Consider the following 22328-nt stretch of genomic DNA (forward strand, 5'->3'; position numbering starts at 1 on the left):
GCGTCTCCTAGTCCTTAGTTTGGTTCTTAGTTTTTGGGTATCCTGCGGAACGGTTTGGAACTTGCAAGTGCCAAAACCGAAGGACTCGTGTATTCACGAGACTATCGTATTCGATAATCCTTCGAAGTTTGAAGCTAGACTAGAGAGCGAATATGCCTGGTCTTAGCAGACTTGGAAATTTGTTTTGTCTTGGTTGTAATAGGGATTCCCGGTTGGAGGACTCGTGTCCGGTTCCTCCGATTGGAACTCCAACATATGAGCTTATGTGAAACACGGCGTAGGCCCCATCACGTATAATGAAGTATGGAACCGATACACCAGAAACGATGGTGTTTTAAAATGGCCCCAATATGGTAGTTTTGACACAGAGATTTTAGATAATCTAGAGGTAAAACTTTTTAAAAAGAAAGCCCGGCCGGCAATGTTTGACTCTTTCCGCTTATGGCGCAAAGAAGCAAAACAGAAAGAAATGAAATTAGCGAAGAAAAATAAATGAGGTATGTCAATGGTACAAGCTGCCGTTGCGTTTCGGGATAATGAGGAAGAGCGAGAGAGTGAAAAAATTCTTAGAAGTAGGAAGTTAGCGGTAGATAAGTGCTACCCAGTTTTGCCACGTAAAGGACAAGAATCAAAGGAAAAACTTGATAAAGATCCTTTAATGTCTCATTTACTGAGTTCACCACCGCCTTATGCGCAGAACGCTACAGCGCCTCAGCAACCTTTGGTTGTGCAACCCCCCATTGTTGGACCACAGGTTCTACCGCAATCACCAGCTCCTCTTCTGCTGGTTCCTACTCCTCCGGCGCAGCCCACTCAAGGGCTGCCACCTTTGCTACCTACTCCACCTATGTTCCCTACGACTTCGCCTACTGTTCTGACTGTTCATCCTAGTACTACCTCTGCTACTACCTTCACCTCTGCTTTACCTCCGCCTACATTTCCTGGTGTTTCTGTCCTTCCGTCAGTTTCTCCTTCTGTTCAACAGAGAATGGCCAACACTGTTGCTGGTCTTTTCTCACCTTTCTTTGGGTCGCCTAATACGACCCCTAGCGTAGAACGAAGACAGTTGCTGAGTCAACTGCCTGACTATCAAGAGAGAGAATTACTGAATCGGTTAGTACGTAAATGGGTTTTTGATACTGTGAGATACGATGTACAGTCTATCGTGGAAGTCTTCCGTCAATGGGAAGCATCGAAGCAAAGATAGGTTTTTGAGCAAATGTGTGTATTTCTCTGTGAAGATTTGGAGGGAAATGATCCGGAACACGACATGCCTGAATTGTGCCGTGTGCGGTTCGAGTTCTCGGAGGGCATGATCGTAGGCACCGATGTTGAGAGAGCGGTTGCGACATTGTTGTCATATCGGAGTAAAGGGGGCACTTCTCGATCGCTATTTGAGTGTGAAACACCCGGTAGGAAAAAGGCGCAACAGTATCCCATGAGAGAGGTTCCCCGGTTTGGAGGGAGGGGGACGCAAATGCTAATCCAGCCATCCCGCCGCATTTCCAGCGTGTATGGGTGCATGTTCCTTGGAAGAGATCTGAAGTTTTGGCTCTCAAACAGACATTACCTGACCCCTGTAAAAATCCTGCAGGGTACTATAAGGAGTTATCACAGACTGTAAGCTCATGCATCATGAACTTAGCCGATATAGACATGTTGTTTGGGAACTTGGTTCCACAGCCTTTATGGGGAAAGATTCGCCACACCGATCACGATCAGGAGTTAGGTGATACATGGGTTAACATTGCTGCAGTAGATAGCAGACAAATTGGTGGTGCTAAACCTGAACCTTTAATTTCGGAACTCCCTGGTAGAATATTAACTTATATGAAGACTCTAATGCCTGAATTACGTGTCAACTGGGACAAGTTGTCTGCGTGTAAGCAGAAGATGGACGAGACTGTGTCTGACTTTTTAACGCGGTTTGAAGAGACTTTTGTAGATCATAGCGGTCAGGATATGGCTACCGAAGGTGGCCAGAGATTGTTTGTCGACAAATTTGTGCATAATTTACTTCCGGAGTTGTGTGCTAAGTTGAAGGATTTCGAGAGTGCTTGGGCTGTCTCCACGTCAGCACAGATTTTAGCTACAGCCCAGTACTATGAAAATAGGCGCAAAGATGAGTTAGATAAAGCGGATAAAAGGACTAAAGAACTAAAAACTAAAGTTCTGATGCAACAGGCGTATCCACCCCGCACTAATAATCAGATCAGCAGCCTCAGCAATATTCGAGAAACTAGCAAAGAAACGAGTCTTCTCAACAGCGTTTACCGTATGGCCCCAATCAGTGTGCGTATTGTAAAGAGGAAGGCCATTTTAAGAATAGTTGCCCGGTTTTGTTACGACGCACGAATGGTGCTTCCAGCGTGCGAGACCGCGGTGTTCAACAAACGCCTAGATGTAGGGGACACGGTGCGTTCCCACAAAACGCACGCTCGTTTCCACCACAGAATTCAATGAAGAGTTTTGACCAACAGAATAACGCGTCTGGTAGGACGACTCAGTACTATGCCGATGACTACTATGCAGAGGATGAAAATATGGTAGGTAATGATTGCTAGGACAGCCATGGACAAAGAGAGGGAGTTGTTTCAGTTCCAGTAGATCAGAGTGGACCTTATGTTGAGGTGATTACATCAGGTGTGTCAGAGCCTTTTCTGTTGGATACTGGTGCTACAAAGAGTTCTATTATGCACTCAAAACTCCCTGGCGCACCTTTGTCTGGCAAAATGAATGTTTCAGTAGATTTTTCTGGCACCCGGTTAGGAACCCGATTTCTTGTCCTATGTCTCTTTCTGTTGGACCTTGTGAATTAGAAGCACCCCTCATTCTTACAACAGGTTGCGGTGAAAACTTGTTGGGATTGGATCTTTTGAAAAGATTGTATGCGACTTTGTACTGTTCTCCTTCAGGAGTACAACTTACACTGGGTAAGAAAGTGGTTTCTCCGATGTATTTGTCGAAGGATAAAATTCCAACAGAATTGTCTTCTCTCCCAGATATTCTTTGGGATACTGGTCCTAATGATGTGGGTCTTTTGGAAATATAGCCATATGTTGTGACATTGAAAGCCAATGTTAGAATGCCACGCATTCCCCAGTACAAAATTTCTAGCAAAGGTGAAAAGGCATTGTTAGCAATTATATATATATATTAGTACTGGGACGCTCTCGGGCAGCCATGCGCTCTATAAATCCCCTTCAAAATCAAAATCAAAATATGACCTGATTGATAAAGATGTAATTGAAGAGACGAAAGGCAATGTTTGTAATAGTCCTGTTCTGCCTGTTCTGAAGCGCACTGACCCTTCCCAGCCACCTGTTTATAGGTTCGTGATTGATCTTAGAGAGGTGAATAAGTTCGTTGTGCAACAGTTTCCGGTTGTCCCTGATATAACTGCCCTATTGACTATGATTCCAGCTTCAGCGGCTTGGTTCTCAGTGATCGACTTGAAGAACGCTTTCTTCAGCATCCCAATTGCCGAGGAGAGCAGAGATATTTTTGGCTTCAGTTTAGGAGGCCGAGCTTCCGCTTCAAATGCGCTCCTCAAGGCTACTGCGAAAGTCCATCAATATACAGCCAGGCTTTGAAAACACAGCTTGATACGATTGTTTTACCTGACGGCGCTACCCTTATTCAGTACGTCGATGATTTGTTAGTTGCCGCAGATACTGAGGAGAGTTGTAATGAGGCCACTTTGTCGTTGCTGCGTCATTTGTCTGATTTGCATCACAAAGTGTCTCTCTCGAAGCTGCAAAATTGTCGACAAGAAATGACCTACTTAGGTCACCTCTTATCGAAGGAAGGAAGGAAACTGACCCCAGAAAGAATTCAGGCAATTGCAAAGTTGAGTGTGCCAAGAACACAGAGAGAAGTGCGTGCTTTCTTAGGTATTACATCCTATTGTAGGCAATGACTACCGAATTTTTCCTTATTGGCCAAACCTTTGGTGACAGTAACTTGTAAAGATAGACCGAATCCCATCCCATGGTCTGAAGATTGTCAGAGAAGTTTTTCAGAATTACGGGATGCATTGTGTTCGGCTCCTGTGTTGGGTACCCCCGACTACAGTAAGCCTTTTACATTATACGTCCATGAGAAATAAGGTTGTGCATTATCAGTGTTGACACAGTCTTTTGGGGACAAGTAACGTCCATGCGCGTACTTTTCGTTGACGCTAGATCCGGTAGCTAAGGCATTGCCGAGTTGCTTGAGAGCCACAGCCGCAGCAGCTGTTTCTATTCGACAGTCTGCTGGGTTAGTAATGAATAACATGGTAATTGTGATGGTCCCGCATGCAGTGGACACTTTGTTAAACAGAACCAAGACACAGCACTTAACTAGCGCTCGATTGTCAGGTTATGAATTGACACTCCTAGTGAGTCATGTGCATATCAAAAGGTGTAATACATTAAACCCAGCTACGTTGTTGCCGATCCCAGTCGAGACAGAGAATGTTGAAGAGTCGCATGATTATTTCCTTAGAACTGAGGAAGAAACGAAAGGGAGAATAGACCTTAGGGACACTCCTCTTGCAGAATGTGATGGCACTTTATGGGTTGATGATTCGTGTTTCAAGTTGCCGAATGGCGATACGACTGCGGCATATGCTGTTACGACCTTGCATACGATTGTTGAAACTGCACTTTTCCCACATAACTCAGCACAAGCAGCAGAGTTGATAGCATTAACAAGAGTGTGTGTGTTGGCAAAAGGGAAACGAGTGAATGTGTACACTGACAGTCAGTATGCTTTTGGTGTTGCCCATAGTTTTGGACGTTTGTGGTGTGAACGAGGTTTCTTGACTTCGCATGGTGCTAAGATCCAGCATGGTCAGTTGGTGAATGAGCTTCTTGAGTCACTGACTTTGCCGTTGCAAGTGGCGATTGTGAAATGCAGTGCACACAAAAAGATTACAGATGATGTTGGTCGTGGAAATGCGTTTGCGGATGAGGTTGTGAAAGAAACCGCAAGGAATATAATGAGTCGAATGTATGTTGCAGGCCCTGCACGATGGGTGGGTGACATTGGTATGTGTGAAGACACGATTGAGAGTGTGAAGTCCATCCAAGCTGAAGCTACAGAGAGAGAACTGAGGATATGGAGAGAAAGCACGGGTAAATTGGACGCGAATGGTTGTTGGGTTGAATTGTCGGAGCATGAGCGTTGGTTGCTACCCGATGCGTATGTTCCTGCAGTGGTTACAATGGCGCATGGAATGGCGCACATCAGTGTGAAAGGAATTTGCAAGTTACTGGCTCCAGTATGGCAGAACACCAGAATTCCTAAGTATGCAGAGAATATAGTCAAGAACTGTATGGTGTGTCTGAAATACAATCCTGGTAGGGGAACCCCAACTCCAGCTGGTCATTTTACTCCTCCTACGTACCCGTTCAAGGTTTTGCAGCTAGATTTCATCCACATGGAGAGGTGCAAAAATCTGAAATACGAACTCATTGTTGCTTGTGCCTTTTCAAGATGGATAAAAGCATACCCCCTGAAAGACAATAGTGCCTTATCAACAGCTAAAGCCCTTATCAAGGAGTTCTTCCCCAGATTCGGAATGCCGAGAATGGTTTGGAGTGATAATGGAATTGAATTTGTGGGTCGAGTGATGAAGAAAGTGTGTGAAGGGCTAGGCATTCATGAAGAATTCCACGCTGCAAATCATCCCCAATCAGCTGGATTAGTAGAGTGCTATAACGGTACGCTAAACCTAAAATTGGCCAAAATTCAAGCGAGTTCTGGTCTTACTTGGCCTGACGCTCTGCCCTTCGCACTCCTATCAACAAGAATGACTGTGCACTCGAGGGTGGGACTTAGTGCCTACGAAATAGTGTTCGGCCGTCCGGCCAACATATGGGGAGTGCCAAGGCCAGCCAGGTTCAGCGACTTAGAACACCCTGTACTGCTTGATTATTTGTACGAATTGACGGCTAAATTGCTTGTTTTACACCAACAGGTACATGATACTCTACCTCAAGCTACTGAAGCTCCAGGACACCCTATAGACACTGGAACCTATGTGCTTGTAAAGAATTTTCAGCGGACAAAGAATGATGAGCCCCGCTGGACCGGTCCCCACCTAGTACTTCTCTCCACAAGATCCGCCGTTCGAGTGGAAGGAAAAAAACACTGGATCCAGGGAGCCCATTGCAAGAGGGTCCCTCTACCTCTGCCTCACGACCGGTGGGTCCAGGAGGGGATTGCTGATTCTGAGACTGAAACTTTGCCTCGCTTCCTGCTCTTCAGTGATGCACAGGTAAAAGGAACAAACTCTGTACGTGAGAGCGATGACATTCTGCAAGGATCTGTGCCACCGTCAATGCGATTGAACATTACAGAACCTGAACTGTTGTTTGAAAACCAGACAATACCTGGAAGAACACGTTACAATTTGAGGCCGAGAACTATGACTATGGACAAATAAAAAAAACTTACTTTTTGACTATTTTTGACTGTGCAGCTCTTTCATCTGAGAAACTTGCTCATTTTTGTTTTTCGAACCGCACTCCGGTTCTGCTGCTAGGGTCGCGGTTGCCCAAGTCTCTGGAGTGCAGCTGAAGACGTTAGGTTAACGGTTCTGTTGGTTCAAGGGAGTTACCCCGGACTGACAGAAGCACTCTTTAGCAGAAACACCCTACCACCGCGGGCAGCAAATTAGGAAGGATGGAGTTTTCTAAGATGGAGAGACCTGCCAGACCAATGAACTTTAAAGCCAGAATGTGTACATTAATGACAGGAACACAATTTCTGATAATATGCATTTGTATGTTGCTTAGTGTGATGACATTTTTTATAGGATATGTTTTATTCACTTTTCAAGTGACGTTCGCACCTAATATACAGCCCATACCTCCTCCTACTGTTTCCTCACATTCTTTTCACCCTCTGCCTGAACACGAGACCGCTAGAAGATAAGAATTTGCAAATAATTCATTTGTTCAGCTGTTACACCAATTAGTAATGAACACAACTAATTGTTGGGTGTGTGGTCTTATGCCACATACGACAGATAAAGGCATCCCATATTTTGTCCTGCCATTCAGCTACTATGGTTCTTTGTGGGCTTTTCAGACGATGTTCCTATTTGCCATCGAACCATATCCCCCACGGTCCACGAGAAGTAACTCGAGCAAAAAGGCATTAGTGGTTGGAATCACAAATATGAGTAGAGACATTGACTCGTAAAGAACCATTCCTGGAGATGAGTTGCAAGCATACACTAGATGGAACATAACCGGATATAGAGTTGCTGTGAATGAGAACGAGCAAGCAAAGAGATCCTCCCCGATTTGGATTGTACCCCATAAGGGTCACCTATGTCTGCAAGGTAATGGCAGGAATCCCGGAGCTCAGTTAGGGAAGAGTGTCTGTACTGAAACATATGTCTTTTCGTCTCAGACCTCCCCTTCATTACTAGCAGCTAAGGGCACCTACTTCATCTGCCATGATAGAGCGTATACATGGCTACCCCCCGACTTCTCGGGCACATGTTTCATTTTGTTCCTGTTGCCTCCCACCTATATGTCCACGGCAGATTACAATAGGACAAGGACAGTTAGCGGTGTCGTGAGTAAAGACGACACTACGGGACAAGAATTTGAAGACTTCGTAAAAGGTTTTCTGCCGTTCTGGGGGCCTATGGTGAACAGCAGGAACATTCGCCAATTGACCAGGGTAGTTGAATCTACCATAGTAGAAACTGCCGGTGCCCTTAGTAATTTGACTGCTGAGCTCCAGTCGGACCGCCTTATGACTCTTCAGAACAGGGTTGCCTTAGACGTCATACTTGCAGACCGTGGCGGGGTGTGTAAAGTGATCCAATCAAGTTGCTGCATTTTCATCCCAGATAACGCTCCAACAGTATACCAGGCCATCTCCAAACTGCATAAAATCTCCGAATCCATTCACGTGGATAAAGGAGACTGGTCACTGATGGGGTGGTTCTGGGAACTGATATCCGCCTGGGGTTGGAAGATATTGATAGTCATTGGGGTGGTCTTAGCCATTCTTTTTCTGCTCTGTCTGTGTGTGCAGTGCGCTCCTGCAATATGTGGCCTCTGTGCTACATCGTGTATAAGGAAACCTGCATCAAGAAACGAGCTAAGTAATAGGATGATGCTACAGCAACATCTCAATGACTTCATGAATATAGACCTGGACTCAGATTAGCATGAGTATAGGTTATTGCCTATGTAAGGGCAAAAGGAGGGGCTGTGGTACTGAAAATTCTGGACCCGTGTTCCGAACATCGTCACATCATGACGATTTTGGTATCAACAGACCGGAAATGACAAATATACTATGCATAAGCATTTTCGTCATATTCGACTGACAAATTCACCGTTAAATCAGCGTTTCCGTCATGAACCTTCGGGTTCCATTTTATGAACGGCATCCATTTTGTGATTGCCCTCACATAGCCAAATGACTGAAGCCGAAAACCTGGTCTGAAGGATACGTACACCTTAGCTGACTCCTCTGTGACCTGGGCAAGCTGACTCCTCCGCCCAAAGCCAAACCTGTTCGGCCAGGTCCTCTCCCAGCGGCCGAGCTATTTATTTATTTTATTATTTATTTTTTGCACTTATAATGCGCGCAGATACCCACAAAGGGTTTCCCGGCGCAAAGATTGGAAGGCTGAAAAACACAGAAAGCGCAGAAAACAACCCATTCAAAGATCGCGATTATTTATCAAAGAGCCAGGTTTTAACGCCTTTCTTAAAGCTGGCGAGTTTTTCCTCCTTACGCAGGGCTAAGGAAAGGGAGTTCCAAAGGACTGGTCCCAAATGGGAAAAAGACTTTCCCCCCATACGGGCGAGTTTAAATCTAGGAACCACAAAGTATGCTCCATTTAAGGAGCGGAGGTTGCGTTCAGGAACGTAGGGCCTAACCAGTTTTTGCAGGTACTTTGGTGCGGTCCCTGCCTTGATTTTAAACATATAGGTCAATGCTTTGAACCGAACCCGGTTCTCAACTCTAAGCCAGTGCAGGTCCTTTAGATGCTTCGAGATCCTAGCTGTTCTAGGGATCTTGCATAGCAGCCTGGCTGCGGAGTTCTGGACCCGTTGGAGTCGCTTAATCACAGCTGAATTGGAACCCAGATATAAGATTGTAGGAAGGTTGATATCTGACTATGGTTACCCCCAAACTTTTTGCCTGGTGTTTAGCTGGTTTTTGACTTAGTTGGCCTGGGATCCTGCTATTCAGGGCCCCAGGCTGATTGCTCTCTCCTTAAAATGGACTCCATGTACCTTAGGTGCATAACACAATTGGAATTGGTTCACCTTATAGGCCCCTGTAACAGTGTACCATAGGTACCCAGGGCATAGGTGTAGTCAAGGCCTACCAGGGGCTGCAGCATGTATTGTGCCACCCCTGGCCTGGCCTCCATATTTGACACAACTGGCTGATCACTCAGCTGGGGTAAGTTGGTGTAATCACCTCTTACTTAGGTACAGTATGCCTGTGCCTAACCCTAAACTGGACACATATGTTCCTATCAGCCACTCCTATGGAAGGCCTCATCAATCCTGGAGGCAGAGTGCTTGGAAATATGTGAGATGGTGCTCTAGCATGAGCTGAGCCTGTCTGCAGCTGTCGGGAACCACTCCCTAAGCTGTTCCGGGATATTGCCATACCATATACTCTTAAGTGCATTATAATCCTTGCGGTTAAATGCTATCTTTGGTTTGGCTTTATCAAAACATGTCGAGTAAGGTGTCATACGAATTGGAATACTATCCCCTCGCCAATTCTGGCGACGGGGATAGCATTCCACCCTTCTAGAGGGACACGACATGTGTGTAGCCTTAACCCCGGTTAAAGTTAAACAGAGCCTCAGCTTCACAAAATGGACGCTGCCACCACAGACACAAGTCTGGCCTCCTGCTGCTGACCGAAACTCGGCAGATGGTGGCCTGGACAAAGGGTTTCCTGCCTTGGGAGGTGCGAGCACCACCCCAGACAGGATTTTGTGTATTGGGTAGGACAGGGCTGAATAGAATCAGACATGCCCGGGGCACACAAGGTGTCCCCGTGCATAGGCCAGCCCAAACCGGTTCTGGGGCCTTCCAGCCCCAGTCCTGGCGCGGAGCTGGACAAAGGAAAGGGGGTGTAACCGCCCCCCTTCCTGGTTCCTCCCAGAGGAGGGACCTAGTAGGTGATCCACCCCCTAGATTGGGAATAAGAGGAGGAGCAGTGCCATTGCACAGCAGATCATCCCGAAATCAACTTTAAACTAAGAAGACGACTGGACTTCGACATTCTGCTGCACAGAAGACTGAAGAAGAATCTCCCTTGTGGCCAAGGAGTGGCCACCCTGTGAACACAGGTACCAACCAGCAACTCGACGTCTGCTTTGCCGCCGCCGGAGCCCGAGCCCAGAGCCCGACAAGAACCAGATTCCCAGACCTCTCAGAGCCCGATCCACAGTCCCTGCAAAGAAGGGACCCGTGGAGGCACCGAGTGACGTGGGACCGGACCTCTTGGAAGACACCCGAAAAGCTGACTGCGCAGCTTCTGAGGCATCCTCGACGTTGTGCTTTGGGGATTGAGAACCCCCACCACCGAGCAGCCCTTGCACCGAAGATCAGCCCTCCAGCATCTCCACGATCTGCGTGGGGCCCTTTTGCATTGTGCCACTCGACGCGCCATCCCGGCCACTAGCCACGTGGTCAGCGGCCATCTTGGCGACGAACCCGAAGATTTAAACAGCAGGTCTGGTTGCTCCAGACCTACCCAAGCTCCTGTGAAAAGGAGCACCCGCTCTGACCTTGCTGGTCCGAGTGAACAGCATCTTTCAACTTCTACGTGGCTTGCATTTGCCAAGGCCTGTTTGCTCCGATCAGGTCGCCGACACCGCCAACAGCGAGAAGCCTACGTGGGACAGCTCGTGACCGACTCCTGGACGTCCTCGACCCCGGGTATCCACGTGGCTGCAGAAAGAAGCTACCCGACAACGCCTGTTTGCACCCGACATCGCCTGGTTCCAATCTGGTTCCACGGTAGTCACTGGCTAGTGACTTTGAACACTGTCCCCTCTGCTTTCAGGTCTTCACATCTTCAGATCCACCCTTGGATCCACCGGAACTCTTCTCATCGAGCCGCCTGCAGCATCTTCAGCTCCAAGCACCATCGACCAGCGTGACGAAACACGACACAACTTCGACCCTGTGCACCCGCTTCCTGTGGGTGAGGTAACTCAGCTCCGCCGGTGCTCCTGCACTGGTACACATCCCAAGGGCCTGTGTTTTAAGTTTCAGCTCCGTAGGTCACTCGGAAGGTTCCTAACTTTCTAACTTTGTACTTTTTACGCACCATAGACTTTGTATTGGAAAGTGCGTGCACTTTGAACACTGCACCCGAGTCCCGTGGGCCTCTCCCGACTTAGTTAACTCCAGTCTCGAATAGCTCCAGCGATTCCCAAGGCCCTAGGCCTCTTCACTTTCCTCCTGGTATCTCTTATACCACTTTCTTAGTATATGGTTTAGGTGGCCCCTAGGTCTCATCCATATTGTGCAACTTTTGTGTATTTTAAACCGTCTTGTGATTTAACGCTTGTGCTTCTGTGCTCATAAAGAGTCCAGGGGATTTTAATAGTTAATAAATCAATATATATTTTCAATATATATCTGTGTGGTGTCCCTTTCATTTGGTATTCAAGGGGGTTGTGTATGGTATAACAGCTGGCTTCACATGCCTTTCAGAGTTTAGCCTAAGACTGCTTTGTCCACGTTACCACTAGGATAACTGGTCTACAAGGTTGAATTACAACCATCATCATAAGGGTTGCTTGGCATGGTACAAAGTGATCACTAGAACTAGTGAGCATTATATACCAGGCCAACTTCTCACATTGGTGGCAGCGGTGGGATCTGAGCTTGCTGTTGTTTTACCATTACAATCTTTGAGATTATCATCTGAAAGATCACACAGGTACCTGCTAGGTACATATAAAACAAGACTAGTATACTTAAGTTCTACTGAACTTAGTTGTTGTAGAGCAAAGGGAGTAGCACACCCTAGCTACAACTACTAGATAGGTTTAGTAGGTAAACACCAGTGTAGGTAGATTGCAACACATCCACCCACACTAGAGCAATGTCTGGAACAGAGGGGTCCAGTGGACTTACTCCTGTTGAGAGTGACCCTCCAAGGGCACCATCCCAGTTTGCTATTTTTCCCTTTAAGGAATTAAGACAGCTTTGTGTCTTAAGGGGTCTGAAGACAGGGCCTTCCCCTACTACAGACCACCTAAGAGAGCTCTTGGATCAGTCTGAAGCTCTAAAGACCTCTAAAGCAAACCCCACAGGGAATGCTGAAGGAGGCCATCCTTCAGAGGATGACACTGTAGACACCCCTGCCCCTATCATCCTAGTAGATGAGGAAGCCTCCACCACTGGAGCTCCTCAGGTAGATGAAGAGGAAGAGGAAGAAGAAGAGGAGGAAGAGGTGGAAAGCAGTGAGTCAGATGATGACAGAAATAGTCAGGTGCTGGTCAGTAGACTGAACCAGGCTAACTTAAGCCTATTTGGGACTGAATCAGGTAACAACCCATTCAGACCCCCAGGTGGACTTAACCAGAAGCCTAGGAGGAGAAGGACTCACTCAGGTGACTCTGACAAATCCCATGCTTCTAGAGGCTCTCATGGTCACTCCAGAAAGGAGATGACTAGCCCTCAGAGACGGGAACATGAGGCCAAGATGAGAGAGGCTGAGCTTAGGATCCAGAGGCAAGAGTTAGAGGTTGCCCTGGCCAAAGAGAAACTTGCTAGAGCAAGACAGCCTAGAGAGAGTGGATTAGGATCCACTGGTGGCAGCACTATCCAGAAGGATAAAGACAGGTCCTTTGATACAAGAAACCTGAGTAAGATTGTGCCCCCCTACAAAGCTGGGGATGATATCCACAAATGGATGACTGCACTTGAGAGAGCCTGCATGGTACAGCAGATCCCTCAGGAGCAGTGGGCAGCAATCTTGTGGCTCTCCTTTGAAGGTAGAGGCAGAGACAGACTCCTCACAGTTAGTGATGAGGATTCTAGAAACTACATGGTCCTGAAGAGTGCTCTGATTGATGGGTTGGGCTTAACCACTGAACAGTACAGGTTAATGTTCAGAGATACCCAGAAGACACAGACTCAGGACTGGTCTGAATTTGTTGAGTGTGCCACCAAGGCTCTGGAGGGCTGGTTGCTGGGAAGTAAGGTTAATGACTATACAGGATTGTATAATTTAATTATGAGAGAGCAAATCTTAAGTAATTGTCAAAATCAGCTTCTACATCAGCACCTGGTTGACTCTGATCTGACCTCCCCACAAGAATTGGGTAGGAGGGCAGACAAATGGGTCAGAACCAGGATCAGGCCTAAGAACCAAGGTGGTGACCAAAAGAAAGAGACTACCAAGCCTCAAGAGAAGGGTGGGGATAAAAGTAAGGAAAAGACTTCCCCAGGGCCCCAAAACTCCAAGAATGGGGGTGGGTCCCAAGACACTTCTACATCCCAGAAAAAGCCTTATTGTCATACCTGTAAACAGGTGGGGCATTACAAAACAGATAGCTGTTGTCCCAAGAATGGCAATAAGGAGAATATACCTCCAGGTAAGGCTCCAACACCTCCTGTCACTGTTAGCAGTGGTCCCCCAGGTGGAGGGAGCACCCCCAAGAATTTGGGTGGGTTTACTTTTGGAGGACAGGTGGACTCTGGCCTATCCAGGTCCCCTAACTCAGATACTCTTGTCTATGAGACTGGCATGGGGTTTGCCAATTTCACTGCTTGCCCAAACACTTTGAGCAAGTATAGACAGGAGCCCCTCATCAATGGCTTGAAAGTTGAGGCCTTCAGAGACACAGGGGCTAGCATCACCATGGTGGCTGAATGTCTAGTCCCCTCAAGGCAACTTTTACCTGATGCCAGATATCAGGTGACAAACATTGATGGCATAGAAACCAATCATCCCATGGCAGTAGTCAATCTTAGCTGGGGAGGTGTCACTGGCCCAAAGAGAGTGGCAGTGTCAGCAAACTTGCCTGTAGATTGCCTACTGGGTAATGATTTGGAAATCTCAGCCTGGGCTGAGGTTGAACAGCAAACCCATTCTAGAATGGTAAATCTCCATGGAAAGGTTAGTGGGGCTGTAATGGCTACAGCCCCAATTCAAGATGTCCTTCCTGAAAAGGTTGGGAGGGCTGAGCAAACCTCAGCCCCATCTTTAGATAACTTCCCTCCTGAAAAGAGTAGCAGGGCTGTGCTAGTAACAGCCCATACCCAAACTGAGTCTCCTCCTGAAAAGGTTGGTGGGGCTGTGATGGCCACAGCCCAAACTCAAACTGATACATGGGTAGTGAAGCCTGAAATGATGGATCACTCAACCCAAACAGAGAGCATTGAGGAGGAAGAGAAATCTCCCTCCCCCCAGACATTAGGAAAGGATCAGCCTCCTCAGGGAACTGATCTTACCCCTGATGAAGGAACTGCCCCAGAGGTTGTCAGGCCTGGCCTGACAGAGCCTCTGATGGCAGTGGACCCTTCTCAGGTGGGACCCAGTCTGGAGCAGGTAACCTGCCCCTCTCTACCTTGCCTTACTCAGCCCAGGGCTGCAGTGGACAAGAAGGACAGTGAGACCCAAAGGGCCCCCTGTCAAATAAAGCACCCCCATCAACAGATTAGGGGCACCGAAACTAGTAGCCCTAGTGTGGTGCAAACTTTAAAAACTCCTGAGGGATCCCCCTTAAAAGTAGTTAGGGACCTCCCCCAGATGGATATTGTTGGGCACAGCCAAACCTGGGACCCTAAGGGCCCAAACCTGAACTGTCCCTCCAGTAAGCCAAACAGAGGGACTCAGCCTCCAGCTTTAGGTAGCCAGAGGTTGACCCTGAGAGCACAGTGCAACTCAGTCAGAGAAAGAAAGGCACACATGGTGGAGAGTGATTGGAGGAAACTGAGCCCTACAGAGGAAACTCACTTCAGTACTCCATCTCAACACCAGCCTTTGACTTTGCAAAGACACACCACAGGTAGAGATTCCCTATGGTGGAGACCCTCAGATACCCTTAGGGTGAGGGATTGCTTAGTGGACCATGAGACAGGGGGTTACCAAGCCAGAGCTGGTACTTCCTTATACGGCCACTTAGGCAATATAGGCTTACCTGGTCAAGGATAGCCTTATCTCCTTTCGTTTGGGGGGGGGTTATGTAGGAAGGTTGATATCTGACTATGGTTACCCCCAAACTTTTTGCCTGGTGTTTAGCTGGTTTTTGACTTAGTTGGCCTGGGATCCTGCTATTCAGGGCCCCAGGCTGATTGCTCTCTCCTTAAAATGGACTCCATGTACCTTAGGTGCATAACACAATTGGAATTGGTTCACCTTATAGGCCCCTGTAACAGTGTACCATAGGTACCCAGGGCATAGGTGTAGCCAAGGCCTACCAGGGGCTGCAGCATGTATTGTGCCACCCCTGGCCTGGCCTCCATATTTGACACAACTGGCTGATCACTCAGCTGGGGTAAGTTGGTGTAATCACCTCTTACTTAGGTACAGTATGCCTGTGCCTAACCCTAAACTGGACACATATGTTCCTATCAGCCACTCCTATGGAAGGCCTCATCAATCCTGGAGGCAGAGTGCTTGGAAATATGTGAGATGGTGCTCTAGCATGAGCTGAGCCTGTCTGCAGCTGTCGGGAACCACTCCCTAAGCTGTTCCGGGATATTGCCATACCATATACTCTTAAGTGCATTATAATCCTCGCGGTTAAATGCTATCTTTGGTTTGGCTTTATCAAAACATGTCGAGTAAGGTGTCATACGAATTGGAATACTATCCCCTCGCCAATTCTGGCGATGGGGATAGCATTCCACCCTTCTAGAGGGATACGACATGTGTGTAGCCTTAACCCCGGTTAAAGTTAAACAGAGCCTCAGCTTCACAAAATGGACGCTGCCACCACAGACACAAGTCTGGCCTCCTGCTGCTGACCGAAACTCGGCAGATGGTGGCCTGGACAAAGGGTTTCCTGCCTTGGGAGGTGCGAGCACCACCCCAGACAGGATTTTGTGTATTGGGTAGGACAGGGCTGAATAGAATCAGACATGCCCGGGGCACACAAGGTGTCCCCGTGCATAGGCCAGCCCAAACCGGTTCTGGGGCCTTCCAGCCCCAGTCCTGGCGCGGAGCTGGACAAAGGAAAGGGGGTGTAACCGCCCCCCTTCCTGGTTCCTCCCAGAGGAGGGACCTAGTAGGTGATCCACCCCCTAGATTGGGAATAAGAGGGGGAGCAGTGCCATTGCACAGCAGATCATCCCGAAATCAACTTTAAACTAAGAAGACGACTGGACTTCGACATTCTGCTGCACAGAAGACTGAAGAAGAATCTCCCTTGTGGCCAAGGAGTGACCACCCTGTGAACACAGGTACCAACCAGCAACTCGACGTCTGCTTTGCCGCCGCCTCCCGCCGGAGCCCGAGCCCAGAGCCCGACAAGAACCAGATTCCCAGACCTCTCAGAGCCCGATCCACAGTCCCTGCAAAGAAGGGACCCGTGGAGGCACCGAGTGACGTGGGACCGGACCTCTTGGAAGACACCCGAAAAGCTGACTGCGCAGCTTCTGAGGCATCCTCGACGTTGTGCTTTGGGGATTGAGAACCCCCACCACCGAGCAGCCCTTGCACCGAAGATCAGCCCTCCAGCATCTCCACGATCTGCGTGGGGCCCTTTTGCATTGTGCCACTCGACGCGCCATCCCGGCCACTAGCCACGTGGTCAGCGGCCATCTTGGCGACGAACCCGAAGATTTAAACAGCAGGTCTGGTTGCTCCAGACCTACCCAAGCTCCTGTGAAAAGGAGCACCCGCTCTGACCTTGCTGGTCCGAGTGAACAGCATCTTTCAACTTCTGCGTGGCTTGCATTTGCCAAGGCCTGTTTGCTCCGATCAGGTCGCCGACACTGCCAACAGCGAGAAGCCTACGTGGGACAGCTCGTGACCGACTCCTGGACGTCCTCGACCCCGGGTATCCACGTGGCTGCAGAAAGAAGCTACCCGACAACGCCTGTTTGCACCCGACATCGCCTGGTTCCAATCTGGTTCCACGGTAGTCACTGGCTAGTGACTTTGAACACTGTCCCCTCTGCTTTCAGGTCTTCACATCTTCAGATCCACCCTTGGATCCACCGGAACTCTTCTCATCGAGCCGCCTGCAGCATCTTCAGCTCCAAGCACCATCGACCAGCGTGACGAAACCCGACACAACTTCGACCCTGTGCACCCGCTTCCTGTGGGTGAGGTAACTCAGCTCCGCCGGTGCTCCTGCACTGGTACACATCCCAAGGGCCTGTGTTTTAAGTTTCAGCTCCGTAGGTCACTCGGAAGGTTCCTAACTTTCTAACTTTGTACTTTTTACGCACCATAGACTTTGTATTGGAAAGTGCGTGCACTTTGAACACTGCACCCGAGTCCCGTGGGCCTCTCCCGACTTAGTTAACTCCAGTCTCGAATAGCTCCAGCGATTCCCAAGGCCCTAGGCCTCTTCACTTTCCTCCTGGTATCTCTTATACCACTTTCTTAGTATATGGTTTAGGTGGCCCCTAGGGCTCATCCATATTGTGCAACTTTTGTGTATTTTAAACTGTCTTGTGATTTAACGCTTGTGCTTCTGTGCTCATAAAGAGTCCAGGGGATTTTAATAGTTAATAAATCAATATATATTTTCAATATATATCTGTGTGGTGTCCCTTTCATTTGGTATTCAAGGGGGTTGTGTATGGTATAACAGCTGGCTTCACATGCCTTTCAGAGTTTAGCCTAAGACTGCTTTGTCCACGTTACCACTAGGATAACTGGTCTACAAGGTTGAATTACAACCATCATCATAAGGGTTGCTTGGCATGGTACAAAGTGATCACTAGAACTAGTGAGCATTATATACCAGGCCAACTTCTCACAAAGATGTTACCGTAGTCAAGCCTAGATGTAATCAGTGCTAGATTCGTATCAAGGCACAACATATCATAAACCTTTCATCGCACACAAACCATGCCTAATCTTGCACACACCTGTCCCAGTTTCTTGCTTTATGACTTGCTTTACGAGGAGGAGGTGCCCGTTTTTATTGGGGGTCCGTCGATATCTGATGGAAATACTGGTCCTTGCCGGGTAATCAATTACGGGCTGGACGAACTGAAATGTGGACTTGTCATCATGACTTTGCTTTTTCTTTGTAGCGAAAATATGTGAATGATCTACTGTAAAATAAGGAATATTTGCCCAAAGCATATTATTTTGTATATAAGGAGAAGTTCGATTTTGTAAAAGAGAGCAGTCTCCTGAGAACATACATGCGCTTCATGCTGTTGTACTTCTAGAATACCTGTTACTGGCTGCAGCCAATAAATACGATCTTTGACTTCACCTAGAAGACTCTGTGTTTCTGTGGTCTGAAACAGGAAGGACTCAGGAGTTTTCAGGTGTATTCCCTGGCACCGCCGGGTCCATAAAAACCCGGTACTCCATTGGGCCTGGAGGAGGTCACAAAGGTATCACAATGGTGCATGAAAGAAATTCAATCTAGTGAACTAAAATGGGCGAAAGCCACTAGGAGAAAAATTCAGACCATTTGCAAGCACTTGAATGTGAAAAAAGACATTGCAATACAAAATAACAAAGAGCGTACTTAAAATGCCGTGAAAAGAATTGTCTAGAGCATGGGTACTCACAAACTTTCTGTCGAGGGCCAAAATTACAGTGTGGCTTATGGCCGAGGGCCGCACCAGTAGGGGCGGGGTCAGGGTCAGTGGGGGGCGGAGCTAGAGTAAAATGCTATATTTCAAAAGCAGATGTACCTCCAAAGAGAAAAGGGTTTTGAACTGGGCGCACAGCTGTTTGGTGGTTTTAAATAGTTTGTAAGGAACTCCAGAGTATCGCCTTCTGTCTGGAGGCGTGGTAAAAATTATTATTTAGTTATTGAACATTCTAAACTCGATGTAAAGTACAAATACTTTTTCTTCATTTACAGAACATATCCCCAGAGGAAGGCATGATTTGAATGCCGAAATGCATTGGGATGGTTTGAGTGCACTAATGGAATTTTGATGATGGAATATACTCTTGTGAATGCAACGAGAAGTGAAATACATGAATAAATACTTGAACATCTTTCACGATTAAAGTGTTCTATTTACCTTTCTACTAACCATTTAAGAAACCTTCTTGCAAGGACTTTTACGGAACCCGGAGGACATCTCTCAGAGTCGAGAGTGCTACCCCCATATATTTACCACGCCTCCAGACAGAAGGCGATACTCTGGAGTTCCTTACAAACTATTTAAAACCACCAAACAGCTGTGCGCCCAGTTCAAAACCCTTTTCTCATTTACTAGTCTGCAAATCTACTGGACAGCACGCATACAAAATGGATGAAATATTCAACCTCACGGAAATAAGAGCTGAAACCTTTGCGTATTCCAATGAGGAAGTTAACAGAATTTACGCACTCATCAACGAAGAAACCACTGAACTAACCACGAACCGTACTAAGGAGCAAAACATTAAACAATTGTTATACTTATCAAAGAAAATAATCAATCAGCACCTGCATGCGAGCACCATGGTCAAGTACCACAAGGCACAGAGAATCCCGAGAGGCTTAAGGATACCATTAAAACCATCTTTATGCAAAAACGTTCAAAAATTCAAGTACAGATGGTACGCCATCCTTAATAAGTGTAGTCTCGATTTAATACTACTGATTATTGAGGAATTATCAACCATCCTGGAAGAATTATCAACAGAAATCTCCCGTGTCAAAACAGAATTGGAAAGCAGTTACTCCATAGAGGAAGTCAATAAAATCATGGAAGACATTAACGCACAACTCACCAAACACACCGCTGAAGTTACCGAACGTAAGATCCGAAAACTAAGAAGGGATACCATAGATTACAAAATGGGAGAGGTATACACGTGGGCAGACATCTACGCCAAACGACGACAGAATAAACCCTACACAGCCAATACTGAAACTTCTTCTTCGGAAGACGACACCACCAATTTACAAGGCAGACGAACCCGGTTTCCCCCACAGAAACCAACCTCCAATGTTCAAGAAACTCCAACAAACTCTGAAGTTCCCTCAACATCTGCCGAGCCTTTTTTAGAGGTAGGCCAGGATCAACGCGAAGACCCAGGAGGTCAAAAAGAAAAAACAAAAGAACCTCCACAAACGAGAACAGTAACCAGCAAGAGGGACAAACCGAAAGTGAAGTAACAGACAACCTGGTTATTAACATTTCGGATTATCATTTCAGCAAAATCCAAATAAAAATCCTACAAAAGGGTACCTCATTCATACCCACGGCTCAAACCAACAAACTCGAACTGGAAATCTCTTTCTACAAGCTCATGAGGAAACTCCGTTTGAAACATTTTTTTCAAAACATCATACAAACACCCACTGATCCCCAGGAAGACCAACTTAGGGGCCTATGTCCAAAAAGCAACTTTTTAGCACCTGTCTCACACAAGACCCTTGATACTTATGAGACTCTTGTTAGAAATCACTTATCTAAACTCAATTGCAATCGCCAATCTAAACATAAGAACTTCACCATTAAGGACATCAATACCATCAAATCAATTGCTAACAACAACGAAATTACCTGCGTCAAAGCAGATAAGAGTGGAGCTATTGTAATTCTCAATACATCTTACTATGATCAACAAGCATCTCTTCACCTCTCGGACACCAACACCTACTTGAAATTACCAAACAATCCCACCTTCCAATTCAAGGAAAGACTAGACAAAATATTGAATACAACCTTTGAAAACGATGTAATCTCTGATAAGACTATCAAGTACCTCACTACCAAACATCCTAAAAGTCCCAAATTCTTTTTGGTTCCCAAAATACACAAGGACCCACAAACACCTCCCTGCAGGCCTATTGTGTCTACATGTGGCAGCATTCACGATCCTGTGGGAAAATTTCTAGATAAATATTTCCAGCCCATCGTTATCTCCCTACCAACTTTCATCCGAGATACAACAGACTTTCTCAATAAACTCAACCAAGTGAAAATAGAGGACCATAACCAAATACGATTGTGCACGGTGGATGTATAATCTCTGTATACATCTATTCCGCATTCCGTGGGGGTTGAGGCCATTGAATACTGTTTGTTGAGAACTGACTTGGACAATGACGTAAAACTTTTTCTAATGGAACTTCTACAATTCACATTATTTTTCAGCTACTTCACATGGAAAGACAATTGGTACCAACAAATGACGGGAACATCCATGGGCAATTCGGCAGCACCGGCCTACGCAAATATTTTTATGCACAGATTTGAAGAAGACCACATCCTCAACAAAACAGAATGGACTGATCACTTGAAAATATTTGTAAGATTCATAGATGACATCTTCTTAATATGGCAGGGCCCAAGAAACATCTTGCAACAACAATTGTCTTTATTGAATACCATAGATCAGCGCATCCAATTCACACATGAAATCCACACTGAATCCATAACCTTCCTTGATGTCAAAGTCACCAACACTCCCACAGGATTCATCACCAGCTTATTCCGAAAAAAAACCGACAGGAACAATACATTACATTATTCCAGCTTTCATCCACAACCATTGAAAGATCATTTGCCATACAGCCAACTCATCAGAGGCAAAAGGATTACTTCGGAAAGCGACCATTTCCAAAAAGAGGTACAAATCACCCTACAGAGATTTAAATCCCGAGGGTACCCACACCACGTCCTCGACCAGGCCAAACAACGTTGTGAAACCAAATCCAGAAGCCAACTATTGTCTAACATACCAACATCCAATAAAGATTCAATTACCGTTGTTTCCAAATACTCAACATCCAGTAACAAATTTAAACAAATTATCAGAAAACATTGGGAAATCCTAAGGATAGAACCTGACTTCAACAAAATTTTTGATAACCATCCCACCTTTGCATATACCAGAGCCAAAAACATAGGAGAACTTTTGAAAATACCTCACCAAACCACCACTGAATTCAAAGGAACAATCCCATGCAGAAATTGTAACCACTGCAACAGTGTTATCCAAGGGAATACTATTAATCACCCAATGAAGGGTAACAAAATTAAAGTTAGAGCGACAGCGACTTGCGATACTAGCAATGCAGTCTACATGTTGAAATGTCCATGCAGCAAAATTTATGTTGGACAAACCCAAAGGAAACTAAAAGTAAGACTAAACAAACACAAGTCTAACATAAGAAACAAACAACTCAAATCCACAGTTGTACAGCATTTTTTGGAAGCAGGACATGG

At 46.6% G+C, this 22328-nt stretch overlaps 1 protein-coding gene across 1 annotated transcript in view; it reads left to right on the top strand.

Moving 5' to 3' along the window:
* LOC147709815 (uncharacterized) overlaps positions 1 to 22328 on the top strand; it is a 1100435-nt gene that overhangs the window by 995576 nt on the left and 82531 nt on the right. The gene's annotated exons all lie outside the window — the stretch shown is intronic.

Source organism: Lissotriton vulgaris, chromosome 6 (assembly GCF_964263255.1).
Source record: "Lissotriton vulgaris chromosome 6, aLisVul1.2, whole genome shotgun sequence".
Taxonomy (NCBI): domain Eukaryota; kingdom Metazoa; phylum Chordata; class Amphibia; order Caudata; family Salamandridae; genus Lissotriton; species Lissotriton vulgaris.